We start from the raw sequence: 16,323 nt of genomic DNA on the forward strand, positions 1-16,323 counted from the left end.
CGGAAGAGGTGTGGCTGAAGAACGGGATGCTGGGAGCTTGATACGGGCGGAAGCGGACGTTGGGATTGTGCATGGGAGCTGGTCACGGAAGGCTGGGAGGCGCTGATCTCGGCTGGAATGGATGGGAACATGGGAGAAGGCTGACACGGTGGACGGGATGCTGGGAAGTTTCACGGGTTCGGGTGGAAGAAGGAGCTGATCGCGGAAGGAGGAGGCTTTGATCACAGTTGCTGCGACGTTGGAGCTGAAACGGGTCCGGAAGCATCAGATGCAGACGTGGATGGTGTTACGGGCTTTTGGATACTCCTGGATGATGAAATTAGACCCTTAGTGGATCCATCTTGCGCTGCCTCCGTATGGCTGCCATGTGTTCCTGTGCAAGTGTGCTTGACCAGGTTTAATTCTGTTCCAGTGCAATCAGGCTAGAAGTCAACCAAATGCACATTTAAACTCTGATTTACGATAATCTGTGCCAAATAAAATATAAAATTAATGCAGCCCTTTTATCATTATTTGTTAGCAATAATATTAATTTAAGCAACGTGTATAACGCACTTTTGTGCTCTCATCATACCCCCCAACTACGCTTATTGCTAGTCTCTAGTAATTAACGAGCAAACAATAATGAGAGCACAAAAGGTGTGGTCTAACCTATGACTTTTTATTGAAGCTAAAAACACAAAACTAAGATACGTACCCACTTTCGTAGGACATCACGATTGCACTTAGCTCGTGCAACAAGCCGTTAAACCCCTAGGTTACCCTAGCGGACGAGTGTTGTCTCGTGAGGGTTTGTAGAGATGTTACCCACAAACATCATGAATGATATGACATGAGGTCCTAAATTTTAAGCTAATACTCATGTAACTAATATATATTTTTAAGCATGGCAACTATCAAAGCAAGGAAAATATGAAAGTGTAGTGTGCATAAAAGAGTATGACTTTCTTAGAGCACTAATACCTCCACCACAACATAGCACTGCTTGAATTTTTAGGTGCACTACTCAAGTTCACAAGTGTTTACTACAGTTTATTAGGGCCTGATCCATCAAATTTTCGGAATATCTCATGTTGTCTAAAATTGTCAAGAATGGTTCGCATAAAAAGAAGGAGCTATCAATCCCAACTAAATATCCAAATTACACAAAGGTCCAATACAATGGAGTCAAACCAGCCATTACCACATGTCACTGGGTTCAGCCCGACCAACCCTATTCATGCTCTTTTTTTTTTTTTTTTTTACCAATGGTGATTATAATAGTCCAACCCCCTTAGGCTCTAGCAAGGTCCATGTAGCGAGTTTTCGGCCAATGACTCCTGATCAGTTGGCTCAAGGCATTAGGTGAAACACCCCTCGGGCTTAATTACTCGAACCAGACTACGCCACGAGGTAAGACTTGTCATCTCCTCATTTATTTATTTATTTATTTTAAATTTTTTTTTTCAAGATAGGGAAGGTAAACTGAACCATATAATGTGACTGCAACGTGACTATAGGTCAACCAAGGTCGGAACATAAGGCACTTAGATGATCTAGCCGGGGTATTCAATCTCTATCTTTATGTGAAAACCAAATCAAGAACCTTATAGTACGGACAAGGATACTCGTACTTCTTTTACAGATATGGCTTAATAAAAATGCATTAAACAAATGTGAACTCCTGAGGCCTTCCTATAATCATTAAATACATGTGCGGGGATCTAATAATAGGTCTCTGATCAGTCATAGTACGCATGTATTCCTTGCCTTAATAGTTACACAAACTCAATAAAAATACATGTGCATTTGCTTAGAAAAGAATGCAATTTTTTTTTTTTCAAAATACTTCCCTCCCCCCAACTTAAACATTGCATTGTCCTCAATGCAATAGATACAAGAAAGCTATAATGAAAGACAGTAGAGAAAATAATATTGAAGAGAAGAAGAATACCTTGAGCTGTTGATATCCAGAAAATAAAACCTACAAAACTAGAAAAATAATCCTAACTAATATACACATACCTTTGCCTTCATGCTCAGTCATAAGAAGGCTCCCCCAAGGAAAAGGAGTCCTCTTCATCTACAAAATTCTCAAGAAAAGGTTTTAACCTATGTCCATTTACCTTAAAAATTCTACCATCCCGTGGATTCTCAATCTCAACCGCCCCATGTGGAAAAATAGTTTTTATAATATAAGGACCTGTCCATCTCGATCGCAACTTACCAGGAAATAGATGTAAGCGGGAATCATATAAAAGAACTTTTTGCAAAGGTTCAAAAGATTTTTTTAAAATTGATTTATCATGTAAGATCTTCATTCGTTCTTTGCAAATTTTAGCATTGTCATAAGCATCTCTGCGAATCTCATTAAGCTCGTTTAATTGCAATTTTCTAGCTAGACCGGCATCTTGTAAATCAAAATTCAATTTTCTAATTGCCCAATACGATTTATGTTCTATTTCTACAGGGAGATGACACGCTTTTCCATAGACTAGCCGGTAGGGAGACATGCCAAGAATGATTTTGTATGCAGTACGATAGGCCCATAATGCATCTGATAGTTTCAAGGACCAATCTTTTCGTGATGGGTTCACAGTTTTCTCTAAAATACGCTTGATCTCCCTATTGGCTAATTCTAATTGGCCACTAGTTTGCGGGTGATATGGGGTAGCAACTTTGTGGATGACACCATACTTTTTTAATAATGTCTCAAAAGGCTTATTACAAAAGTGTTTTCCACCATCACTAATTATGACCTTAGGCATCCCAAATCGTGAAAAAATATTTTCTTTTAAAAACTTTAGGACGGGTTTGTGATCATTGGTCTTACAAGCGATAGCTTCTACCCATTTGGATACATATTCGACCCCAACTAAAATGTACTCATATCCAAAAGACGGTGGAAAATGGGCCCATAAAATCGATGCCCCATATATCAAAAATTTCAATAGCAGTAATGGGCTGAAGAGGCATCATTTGCCTACGAGTTAGACTCCCAATACGTTGACATGGATCACATGTCCTGCAGAACTCGTGGGCATCTTTGAACATAGTGGGCCAATAGAAACCACATTGCAAAACTTTTGCAATAGTTTTCTTAGAGGCAAAGTGTCCACCGCAAGCATCAGTGTGGCAGAAAGAAAGTACACTTTGTATATCATGATCCGGTATGCATCGTCTAAAAATTTGGTCATTGCAATATTTAAATAAATAGGGTTCCTCATAGTAATAATTCCTCACTTCGCGCAAAAAAAATTTTCTATCTATCGACCCCCAATGCTCCGGAATCCGGCTTGTAACAAGAAAATTTACAATATCTGCATACCATGGTATACTAGAAAGTGCAAACAACTGCTCTTCAGGGAATGAGTCCTTGATGGAAAACTGTGGCACTGAATCATGAAAAACTAGCCGTGATAAATGGTCAGCAACCACATTCTCTACTCCCTTTTTATCTTTAATAGTGATGTCAAATTCTTGGAGTAGAAGTATCCATCGTATTAAGCGTGGTTTGGCCTCTTTCTTGTCCAGCAAATATTTTAACGCTGCATGGTCTGTGAAGATAACAATAGGAGCACCAAGGATATAAGAGCAAAATTTATCTAAGGCAAATACTACTGCAAGCAATTCCTTCTCGATGGTGGTGTAATTCATTTGAGCATCGTTTAAGGTTTTGCTTGCATAGTAAATGACATATGGCTTATTATCCTTGCGTTGTCCTAGGACAGCTCCTATCGCATAGTCGCTAGCGTCGCACATAATCTCAAAAGGTAATGACCAATCAGGTGGTCGCCCAATGGGTGCAGTGCTAAGCATAGACTTCAACTTTTCGAATGCCTCCTGACAGGTTTCAGTCCAATTGAACGGTGTATCAAGGGATAGGAGATTACATAATGGTCGAGATATGACACTAAAGTCCTTGATGAACCTCCTATAAAATCCGGCGTGACCCAAAAATGATCTAACATCTCTAACCGTCTTGGGTGCAGGTAGCTTAGCAATTAAATCAGTCTTAGCTCTATCTACTTCCATGCCCTTCGATGAAACATATGTCCTAAGATAATTCCCTTTGGCACCATGAAGTGGCATTTCTCCCAATTCAGTATCAAATTCTTTTCCATACATTGAGCTAAGACAGCTTGTAAATGTGATAAGCAATCATCAAATGTATCGCCAAAAATGGAGAAGTCGTCCATGAACACTTCCAAAAATTTCTCGTTCATGTCTTCAAAGATGCTGAGCATGCATCTTTGGAATGTTGCAGGTGCATTACACAACCCGAATGGCATTCGTCGGAAAGCAAATGTGCCAAAAGGACAAGTGAAGGTAGTCTTCTCTTGATCTTCCGGTGAAATTTCAATTTGATAATATCCCGAATAGCCATCGAGAAAATAATAGAAATCATGCCCTGCAACCCTCTCCAATACTTGGTCTAGGAAGGGTAGAGGAAAGTGATCCTTTCGTGTGACCAAATTCAGCTTTCGGTAGTCAACACACATGCGCCAACTCGTCGAGACACGAGTTGGAACTAGTTCACCTTGTTCATTTTCTACTACCGTCAAACTCGATTTCTTAGGAACGACTTGAGTAGGGCTTACCCACTTGCTGTCGGAAATTGGGTAAATAATACCCACGTCAAGCAACTTGAGGACTTCTGCCTTAACCACATCTCTCATTGTAGGATTTAACCTTCGTTGCATTTGCCTTGTGGTTTTGGCATTGTCCTCCAAATATATCCGGTGCGTGCAAATTAAGGGGCTAATTCCCTTCAAATCGGCAATAGACCACCCTAAGGCTTCTTTATGATTCTTTAAAACATCAATTAATTTTCTTTCTTGGGTATGATCAAGTCCAGACGAGATGATTACAGGAAAAGCATCTTCGGGTCCAAGAAAAGCATACTTAAGTTCCTTTGGTAAGGGTTTCAATTCGAGCTTGGGTGCTTGCTCATGGGATGGTACTATTTTCACCTCTCGAGGCGACAATCTCTCAAATTCTCCTACTTTTGGTCTCCACCCATTGACCATCTTGATATCCAGATTATCCACAATAGGTGTGACTGACAAATCATCATCATTGGTTCCATTAGGACACCAATCAATTAAGCTATCATTGAATGGGTCGTTAATTGCTTTAGCTAACAAATAATCTTCTGCGATGGTTTCAACCCAATCAACCTCCTTACTCTCTTCGGGATCATTGGGTTATTTGCACACATTAAAAATGTTCAATTCTAAGGTCATGTTACCAAAAGAAAGCTTCATGACGCCATTCCTACAATTTATCAATGCATTAGAAGTTGCAAGGAATGGACGTCCTAAAATGACCGGAATCTGAGACTGTGAGTTCGAAGCCGGATGTGTGTCCAATACAATAAAATCGATAGGAAAGTAGAACTTGTCTACTTGGACTAATACATCCTCGAAAATTCCCCTTGGAATTTTAACTGACCTGTCAGCTAATTGCAAAGTGACGGAGGTTGGCTTCAACTCACCTAAACCAAGTTGCTCATATATAGAATATGGCAACAAATTCACACTCGCCCCTAAATCTAACAATGCTCGCTCTATCCTAAAGTTGCCTATGATGCATGAGATGGTTGGGCAACCTGGATCTTTATATTTAGGGAGAATATTGTGCTGCAAAATAGCACTCACATTTTCAGTTAAAAATGCCTTCTTCTTAACATTTAATCGGCGCTTAACAGTACACAAGTCCTTCAAAAATTTGGCATATGAGGGTACTTATTTAATTGCATCAAGAAGAGGTATGTTGATCTTTACTTTTTTAAAAAGCTCAAGAATTTCAGAATTAGGTTCGAGCTTTTGCAACGGCTTTAACCGTTATGGAAAAGGTGGAGGAAAAGGACATTCAACTTTCTCGGTAGAAGTTGGGACCTCAACTTCTTCTTTGTCCCTTTTATCGGCTTTGGGAGCATCAGAATTAGAAGTGATCTGCGGTCTCAATGGGACGGTCTGATTAATGACTTTTCCGTTACGCAAAGTCATGATGCTTTTTGCATGTTCTGTATGCGAACTAGAAGGAGCCGTATTATTACTACCGTGCACTTATGGATTAGGTTGGGGTTGAGCTGGAAGCTTACCCTTCTCTTGGGTACTTAGGACGGTAGTCAACATCGACAATTGGTTCCTTATATCTTCAAAATTTCGAGTATTTTGAGCATTGATATTAGCTTGACCTTGTAGAAAAGTTTGTATAGATTGCAAGGTATCCTCAATATTCGGCTTCTGAGAGGGGGTGATGCAAAAGTAGGATGTGCAGGTGGAGGAGCTGAATGGTGTGACTATTGAGGATGATCATTTCTCCACCTAAAATTTGGATGATTCTTCCAACCATGGTTATAGGTATTCGAGTATGGATCGTTATAAGGCTTTTGGTAGGAGTTCATAGCATTTGCTTGATCGTGTAAGACTTCCTTGAATGCCGGTATGGTGGGGCAATCTGTAGTAGTATGACCCGACATATCGCAGATACCACAACACTCGTTTCTAAGCTCTATAGTCTTGACAGGCTCAACCTTCCTAAGCTCAATTTCTTCTACCTTCCTAGTGAGGGCTGCCATTTTAGCGTGAAGATCATCCTCAGTTCTGAGGTTGTAAAGGCCTCCCTGTACATAGCTAGTAGGCTTAGGCAAAGACTTGTTGTTTCTATCCCCGTTATCCCAAAGTTGGGCAGTCTCAGCAAGGGAATCCAAATACTCCCATACCTCATCAGGTTGTTTTTCTAAAAATCTACCATTGCACATGGTCTCTATAAACTGTTTCAACTGTGGCGATAAACCTTCATAAAAGAAGCTAATGGTTCTCCAAGTTTCGAACCCGTGATGAGGGCATGAGAGAAGAAGGTCTTTAAATCTTTCCCAACATTCATAAAATGTTTCATTATCTTTTTGTTGGAAATTGCTAATATGTCTTTTTAAAAAGTTGGTCCTTTGTGTGGAAAAGAACTTCTTCAAAAATTCTCTCTGCATATCTTGCCAATTTCTTATTGATCTAGGTCGCAAAGAGTTTAGCCATGTTTTGGCCTTATCCTTTAGAGAGAAAGGAAACAATGTCAACTTGAGGACATCCTCGGTGACATTTGGCACTCTAAATGTAATGCTCAATTCTTCAAAATCCTTTAAATGAAGATACGGACTTTCGGACTCTAACCCATGAAACTTGGGCAGCAATTGGATTACCCCTAGTTTGATGTCAAAATGTCCTACATTATCAGGAAAAATTATGCATGAAGGCTGACTAGTCCTAGCCGGTTGTAGGTATTGTCTTAGAGTCATAACATGGGGTTCTCGTTCTCGATTGTGGTGACTCCCCGCATCTTCATTTAAATCAGCCATCTCACAAGGTGTGAGATACTGCGAAGGAATTTTAGGGGTATGTCCTAAGGGATGATCTAAAGTTGTACGACTTAATCGACCAGTGTCGTCCCTATTCCACTTTAGCATGCAAAATATTTCCCTCTCTTTTTTTCTTTTTTTTAATTATAAGTACCAACTAAAGATAACCTAAAACGACACCCTAAAACAAAAATCTATTCACAATCAAACATGCAACAAAACATTACACCTCACTTTCTAATATTTTTCTTAAATTTCTAGACAGCGCCTAACTGGTTTGAAGAGGGCACCAAAGCCTCCAATCCGGTTTAATGAACCGAGTTGACCAGGTAAGCTCCCAGGTAAGTGGAGGGGTCACGATGCGTTCGCAAAGGTCCCACTTAAAACCCACTTGCCTCGAACAGATGAACTGTCTCCCTTATAGGGACAAAGCTTGCCTAGACATCAACTAAGCCACAGAGCGAAATTGGTGCAACTTTCGGTGGTCTTCGTCCTATTAAGCTCGAATGTCCTTAGGGGCCAACGTCTAGTTGATTTTAGTTAAGCTTAGGATATTTATGCACTGGGGTGATTTTTGGGCTAAGGACGAGTGATGAAATCCCGACCTTATCTTTTTAAATGGGTTCAGCCCTTAGAATATTTTATGCTGATGCCTTATACTATATGCAACAATCAAGAGATTTTTTTTTAATGTTTTATGACATGACATTAAATTTCATTGAATAGGTGATCAAGCAAATTATTTATTTATTTTTTTTAAATTTTATGAGTTGAAGTCTGAAATTTGAAATTTGAATTTTGAAATTTAAAATTTTTAAAATTTTAGGTTTTTCCTCTTTTTTTTATTTTTGAATAATCACCCTTGATCTTTTCTTAAGGTTTTTTTTTCTTAAATTTTCAATTAGCAACAAGGGTTAATGAGATATGATAACAATAAAATTCTAATTCTAAAAAAAAAAATTAAATGCAGAAAATTTAAAATAGAAAGCAGCAAGGTTTCATATTAATCTGATGGTCTTAAAAATGTCAGAATGTCAATCAGACCGTTCAGATTATCGAACAATGTGTCTTACACTAGCTGACCAAATGTGAGTCCAATTAGACGGCTAATTTCTATGATATCAGAGTTTGATGTAGACTATGTAGGGAATGAAAATAGTAGTAAAGATTTAATTTTTTTTTTCAAAAGAAAAAGACTAACTACTAAGGTAAAAATTAAATCTAAAATTATACTAATAACTCAGCCATTCCCCGGCAATGGTGCCAAAAACTTGGTGCAAAAATAAAACTGTTCTCCCAAGTGCAGGAGAATCGCACAAGTAGTATAACTCGGAAGTCCGAGGTCGATTCCTCAGGAAACGATCTATAGATTATTAGCGTAATTTTTAGATGTAATTTTTAGTTGATTTTCAAAAATTAAAAGCAGAGAATAATAGATAATGAAACAACGTTCAAGAATATAGAGAAGGCTAGGGATCTGGATTCCCCCTTGATAATGTTATTTTCAACAATTAAATTTTTGCGATTCTTGATTAAGGATTAATTAGATAGAATAGTTCTAAGCATGGAATATATACTTTGAAAACATGAATTCAACACTCAAGTATTTATCGTGCCGGTTACGTCTACGATAAATCAAAAATCGAAACAACCCATGCATCAATAAATATAAACCGTACAAGATCTATCTAACAAATAAGTATGCAAGAACCAAGAGCATATAATAGATGTAAATCAAAGAAAATAATCGTTCAGAATTTACTTGAAGAAAGCAAACTATCAAGGGTTCTTCCATCACCCTTGACCAAAGGTGTTAGCCTCCCATTACAAAAACACTAGCCTTTCCCTCTCTAGCCTTTCCCTCTCTTATTCTTTTTTTTTTTCTTTTTCTTTTCGGAAATAGGGCATACCCTGTTTCCTTCTTCTCTTTTCCCTCAACCGCAACAGCCGGCTCCCTGTTCTTCCTCCTATTTTCTTCTTCAAATCGGAGCCTTCCCCCTCCCCCGAATGCCCTTCTCTCTTAGCCGAGAGGGAGCTTTATAGATAGTATCCGATCCCCCCTGAGCGCACGCGGTGAAGATGGGCGGACGGAAAGGAATCTCGGACGTTGATCGTGGCTGGGAGGATGCTGGAGAGGGTGGTTGATCACGGGAGAGGCGATCGTGGGATGAGCGGACGAATCGGGAGCTGGACTTGCGTGGGATCGACGCTCGGATCACGGTTGACGCGTTGGGAGAACCTGTGAATGCTGAAGAGGTGTGGCTGAAGAACGGGATGCTGGGAGCTTGATACGGGCGGAAGCGGACGTTGGGATTGTGCACGGGAGCTGGTCACGGAAGGCTGGGAGGCGCTGATCTCGGCTAGAATGGATGGGAACGTGGGAGAAGGCTGACACGGTGGACGGGATGCTGGGAAGTTTCACGGGTTCAGGTGGAAGAAGGAGCTGATCGCGGAAGGAGGAGGCTTTGATCACAGTTGCTGCGACGTTGGAGCTGAAACGGGTCCGGAAGCATCAGATGCAGACGTGGATGGTGTTGCGGGCTTTTGGATACTCCTGGATGATGAAATTAGACCCTTAGTGGATCCATCTTGCGCTGCCTCCAGATGGCTGCCATATGTCCCTGTGCAAGTGTGCTTGACTAGGTTTAATTCTGTTCCAGTGCAATCAGGCTAGAAGTCAACCAAATGCACATTTAAACTCTGATTTATGATAATCTGTGCAAAATAAAATATAAAATTAATGCAGCCCTTTTATCATTATTTGTTAGCAATAATATTAATTTAAGCAACGTGTATAACGCACTTTTGTGCTCTCATCAGCAAGAATTAAATTTAAATGACAATGGGCTCAAGGACAAGTCAACCATCATAACCCACCTCAAATCCAAAGTCAATTCCCAACCAATTCCTTACCAGCCTTCATATAAAATTTATAAATTGAAAAAAAAAGATAATTAATATAATAAAATAAATAAAAATAATTTTGGGGAGAATCACTGGATTCACTGTTCATATGAACAGTATCCCGTAAAAACACTATTCATATGAATAGTGGGAAATAATATAATAAAAAAATATATATAAATAAATAAATAAAATTGTTTCATTGTTTATCTCCTTCCTCCCTCTATCTATTCTTCCCATGATCTCGCCTCACAGAGCGCCCCGCTGCCCGTTCCAGCCACGAGTCCCACGCGGTGCAGCCAGATCCAGATCCTCCGCCTCCTCTTCCACCCGTGATGCCTCCGGCGTCTCCCCGTCGATCCCGCGGCCAGCCCTCTTCCCAGCATCCGAGATCCAGCTCTTCTGCATCAGCCCGTTCCAGTCACATCCAACGAGCACACAGCGAGCAGCTCCTCCGTCTTCTCCGAGATCCGGCCGTCCGCGTTCCTCCCATTGATTCCCAGCTCCAATCCCTGTGATTCAGCCTTCACCGCGATCCCAGCCGACTGCATTCAATGAGACGGTAACCCAGCTCCTTCCGGATCGGCACCCGCTTCGAGCTCCATCTTCGCCCGAGATCATTCCCAGCATCACGCCCTCCTCCTCTCTCGGGATCCATCGCTGGTCTTCGGCGAGCTATAAGAGGAAGACGAAGAAGAGAAAAGAGGAGGAGGGAGCTCGGTTGTGGAAAAACAGGGGAGACCCTGTTTCGGTGAAGAGAAGAAGAGAGCCGAACCAGAGAAAAGAAATAAAAAAAAAAGAGAGAAGGGGGGAGGGAAAGAGAATATTTTGTGATATTTTGGGAATGATGGGAGGTGAAGGCTTTCTTTTGAAGATGGGAGGTCGTCCGGAAGCCATGCTCGGCTAAACGTCTAGTCTAGGGCTGGATGAAGCCCTAGCAATGTATCAGGCCATTGTAGTTCTTACTTTCTTTATTATTTTGGAGCTTGTTTAAATTCTTATCTTCAATGAAATATTTCTTTTATGATGTTTAAACCTTGAGCATGCCACTTACTAATCATGTTTGCTAAAGTAGTCTAAGATGATTCATGCCTAGGAAGATGAAGTGTGCTGCATCCTAGATTAGCATACTTAGGTAGACACTTCATGCTACACCAAAGATGGATCTTCCTAGCACTCTTTATGCTTTTATTTTAAAAGGCTTGTAGCCAATTTGCATGCCTCTCCAAAAGATAAAAATTAAGAACACAGTCCCTAATGCAATGTTACGCGGTGGATTCCAAACCCTAGATCTATTTACGTTGATAAATTTCAATTCGTACTCATAGATTAATTTAGTTAAATCAAGTTAGCACATCCTTCTTCTTGATTTATTTTTAAAAGAAAAATAACTTATTCTTCAATCCCTGTGGACCGACACCCATAATCACTATCCTACAGGATACGTGCTATTGCGTGGTTTATTTTTGAAATTGAAAGAACCGATCAATTTTTGGCGCCGTTGCCGGGGATTGCTAGCATAGTTATTTTTCCTATAATTAAAAAAAATTTAATTAATTAAAACAAACTTTCAAAATATATATATATAATAAAATAAAAAAAAATATTTTCTATTATTGTAATTTTTTTTATCTCCTTTTTCTCTTCTACTATTTTTTTTTTATTTTTCTTTTGGTCTTATTTGATCAGGAATCGAAGAGGAGATCTGGGCTATCAAAAATGAATGCTTTAGAGGTTTGCTTAAAAAAATTTAAATTGCTGCGGAAATTTCCTTTGGTAACCTCTAAACCTTTCTTATTTAAATTAATTATTAGCTTGAAATTTTGTGGTGATTGTTTGATTTTAATTTTAGCAAAAGTGTGAATGCATGCTTGATACACATACACAAATTAATCCGCACATAGTAAGGGCAATCACCCCAACAAGATAAGAGCCAGACTTCATCACCGGACTCTTGCCCAACTTAGGTGAACTCAATCTCACATAGTGTCACTTTAATTAAAATCAATTAGACGTTGGCTCCTAGGGACATTCGAGCTCAATAGGACGAAGATCACCGAAAGTTGCACCAATTTCGCTCTGTGGCTTAGTTGATGTCTAGGCAAGCTTTGTCCCTATAAGGAAGACAGTTCATCTGTTCGAGGCAAGTGGATTTTAAGTGGGACCTTTGCGAACGCATCGTGATCCCTCCACTTACCTGGGAGCTTACCTGGTCAACTCGGTTCATTAGACCGGATTGGAGGCTTAGGTGCCCTCTTCAAACCAGTTAGGAGCTGTCTAGTGATTTTAGGACAAATACAAGGATTGATGTGTCTATCTTTTATTGCTTGCTTGACTGATCAAGTACTAGTGTATGCAAGGAAGTCGTTCTAGAGTACGTGACCTATTACCTTTTGACCCTGAAATAGAACGGACCCTTAGAAATATTCGAGCTAAGATCAGAACAATAGAATCATCCCCACCTCCTGAGATGGCTGAAGAACAACCCAAACTCCTGAGGGAGTACTTTGCTCCCACTATTTACACTTCCCCATCTTGCATTCGATTACCTGAAGTAGCAGCTGTACAATATGAAATAAAATCTAGTGTGATCCAAATGCTCCCATCTTTTTATGGGCTCACCAATGAAGACCCATATAAACACCTAGATGAATTCCTTGAGATTTGCACCACTGTCAAGATTCAGAACTTTACTGATGATGCTCTAAAACTTAGATTATTCCCCTTCTCCCTTAAAGATAGAGCTAAACAATGGCTGAATTCTTTAGAAGCCAACTCGATTCGTTCTTGGGATCAAATGCAACAAGATTTCCTTAAAAAATACTTTCCCATAGGAAGAACAAAGCAGTTTAGACGTGCCATTACAAGCTTCTCCCAAACCGAGGGAGAAGAATTTCATGAAACTTGGGAGAGATTTCAGGACCTAATCCATAAATGCCCTCATCATCAAATACCTAAGTGGCAGCTAGTGCAATGTTTTTATGACAGTTTGACTGAACGAAACCGTCAGATGATCGATGCCGCATGCGGGGGGACTTTCATGCTTCGAAATGAGCATGAAGCATGGCAACTTTTTGAAAATCTTAATGAAAACTCCCTCCACCATGCTTCATGTTCTCGTCAAGCACCCCCGAATTTTCAAAGAAAAGGGGCCATTTGTGAAATAAGTCGTTCTATGGACCTGTCTAGCAAGGTAGATGCATTGTCCCATAAGATTGACCAACTAATGATAGGAGGACATGTCGTTAGTTCTTCCCAAGCACAAGTATGTGCTATCTGTTCTAACCCATCGCATCCTATTCATGAGTGCCCCTCAGCACCCCAATTCCCCGAACTCGTGCAAGAACACATCAATGCTGCTCAAACACAACCCAGACCGGGTAATGATCCATTTTCCAATACATATAATCCGGGATGGCGGAATCATCCAAATTTTTCTTGGAGGCAGCAAGCTTCGAATACTACCCAACCCTACTCCCAAAATTTTCAAAACCCTCAGAATTTTCATCTCTACCGTCCCTCAAATCAATTTCAACACCCTCCTCCTCCAACCCAAAGAAATACAGCCTTTGAGGAGAAGGTGTTGACTGCCCTTCAAGGTTTGGAGGCAAACACACAACTATTGCACTCTCACATGCAATCAATTGCTAAGCTAGAATCCCAAATGGGTCAACTAGCCAATGCATTAAACAAGCGAGAGGAAGATAAGCTTCCAAGTTAACCAATGAGTAATCCTAGGGGACAATACGTGGCTCAAGAAACTCGACTAAATCATGAGCAAGCCAATGCTTTGACTACCCTAGGGAGTTGACGTATAATAGATAATAAGGTTCGGAAGGGTAACAATAAGGAAGGTGAAGAAGAGGAGAGGAATGTATCACATGAAAACCCAAAACCTTCTTCAGCTAGTCCACCATCTGCCACAACCCACATTCCAAAGGCTCCATTTCCTGAAGCACTTAATGCACCCTCTCCCTTTGGCAAGAAGGGAACTTCATTAGAAGAGATGATGGAGGTCTTCAAACAAGTTAAAATCAACCTCCCACTCCTTGATGCCATTAAACAAGTTCCCTCCTATGCCAAATTTCTCAAAGACCTTTGCACCCCAAAAGCGGAAATCTAGAACACATGTGCCTAAAAAGGTCCTCCTAACTGAGCAAGTAAGTTTCATTCTCCAACACAACACCCCTCCAAAGTTCAAAGATCCTGGTGCTCCCACTATTTCCTGTGTCATAGGAAATAACTCCATCGACCGAGCACTCTTAGATCTAGGAGCAAGTGTGAATCTTCTACCCTATTCAGTCTATGAAAAATTTGGGTTGGGTGAATTGAAACCTACCTCGGTATCTTTACAATTGGCTGATCGATCGGTGAAGATGCCAAGGGGGATGATTGAAGATGTTCTTGTCAAGGTAGACAAATTCTATTTTTCAGTAGATTTTATCGTCCTTGACATGGAACATGTGCCCAACCTTAAAAAACAAATCTCTGTGATTCTTGGTCGTCCCTTTTTAGCTACAGCCAATGCATGTATCAACTGTAGAACTGGGGCAATGGATATATCATTTGGAAACATAAAAATTAAATTGAATGTGTTTCATGCTGCTGACCAACATATGAGGAAAGACGAGTATTGCCTAATTGATGAAATGGATGATCTTGTAGAGAACGCCCTTCCCTATATCTTAGCAAATGACCCCTTAGAGGCATGTTTGGCCCATTTTGACATTGACAACTTTGATATAGACAAGACCGTAGAAGAAGTTAACATCTTGCTCGACAATCAATCTCCCTATGAGTTTCCTTCCTTGGAAGATCCGACCCTGAACCCCTTCCCCCCATTGCTAGCACACCCACTTTGTCCTTCCATTGATTCTCCACCTAAACTTGAGTTAAAGCCACTTCCGACAACTCTTAAGTATGCCTTTCTAGGACCAGAAGATACCCTCCCTGTAATCATCGCGGCCAACTTATCTACTGAACAGGAGGGTAAACTTTTAAGGGTGCTAGAAGAGAATAAACATGTCATAGGATGGTCTGTAGCCGATTTGAAAGGGGTTGACCCCTCTATTTGTATGCATCGAATTCATCTCGAAGATGATGCAAAGTCCACCCGAGAAATGCAAAGAAGACTCAATCCTAACATGAAGGAGGTAGTCAAGAAGAAGTGGTGAAGTTATTAGATGCCGGAATCATTTATTCCAATTTCTGATAGTAAGTGGGTTAGTCCGACACAAGTGGTACCCAAGAAAGCAAGTATCACTGTGGTTGAAAATACGGAAGGAGAATTGATACAAACACGCACAACCACGGGTTGGCGCGTGTGTATTGACTACAGAAAACTTAATTCGATGACTAGGAAAGACCATTTTCCTCTACCTTTCATAGATCAAATTTTGGAACGGGTTGGCTGGTCAAGGTTTCTACTGGCTTCTTAGATGGTTATTCTGGATATAATCAAGTACCTGTTTACCCGAACGATCAAGAGAAAACCACTTTTTACTTGCCCATTTGGGACATTTGCATATAGGAGGATGCCTTTTGGACTATGCAATGCACCCGCAACTTTTCAACGATGCATGATGGCCATTTTTTCAGATATGGGTAGAAAAACTTTCTAGAAGTGTTCATTGATAATTTCTCAGTTTTTGGCCTATCTTTTTGACGATTGTCTGGATAATTTGACCTTAGTTTTGAAAAGATGTAAGGAGACCAACCTAGTATTAATTGAGAAAAGAGCCATTTCATGGTTCAAGAAGGCATAGTTTTAGGACACGTCGTGTCCAGAGGGGCATAGAAGTAGATAAAGCCAAAGTGTTGCCCAGATAGACAACCCAAGAGGGGGGGGGGGTGAATTAGGTTTTAAAATAATTATTACAATCAAAATGTTTGTGGATAACTAATTAATACTTTTTGCAAGTTGATTAATTAGATGCTATGTGCAGTAAATGAAATGAAGGTAAGAGACAACAAAGCAATCACAAACACAAGGAATTAATATAGTGGTTCGGAGCTAACCCTTGCTCCTACGTCCACTCCCCAAGCCTCACTTGGAAATTCACTATAACCCCTCGGATTAT

The 16,323-nt window shown here is 40.3% G+C and overlaps 2 non-coding genes across 2 annotated transcripts; one reads left to right on the top strand and one right to left on the bottom strand.

The window, feature by feature from the left end:
• The first annotated feature begins 6,818 nt into the window (after positions 1–6,818).
• On the top strand, positions 6,819–6,928 carry LOC120109396. Its single transcript, XR_005510292.1, has one exon. It is a non-coding gene; the product is annotated as a small nucleolar RNA R71 (small nucleolar RNA).
• Positions 6,929–13,089: 6,161 nt separating this feature from the next.
• Positions 13,090–13,195, bottom strand: LOC120109395. The gene has a single exon (XR_005510291.1). It is a non-coding gene; the product is annotated as a small nucleolar RNA R71 (small nucleolar RNA).
• Positions 13,196–16,323: the final 3,128 nt, after the last annotated feature.

This window comes from Phoenix dactylifera, unplaced genomic scaffold, assembly GCF_009389715.1.
Source record: "Phoenix dactylifera cultivar Barhee BC4 unplaced genomic scaffold, palm_55x_up_171113_PBpolish2nd_filt_p 002115F, whole genome shotgun sequence".
In the NCBI taxonomy this organism is placed as follows: domain Eukaryota; kingdom Viridiplantae; phylum Streptophyta; class Magnoliopsida; order Arecales; family Arecaceae; genus Phoenix; species Phoenix dactylifera.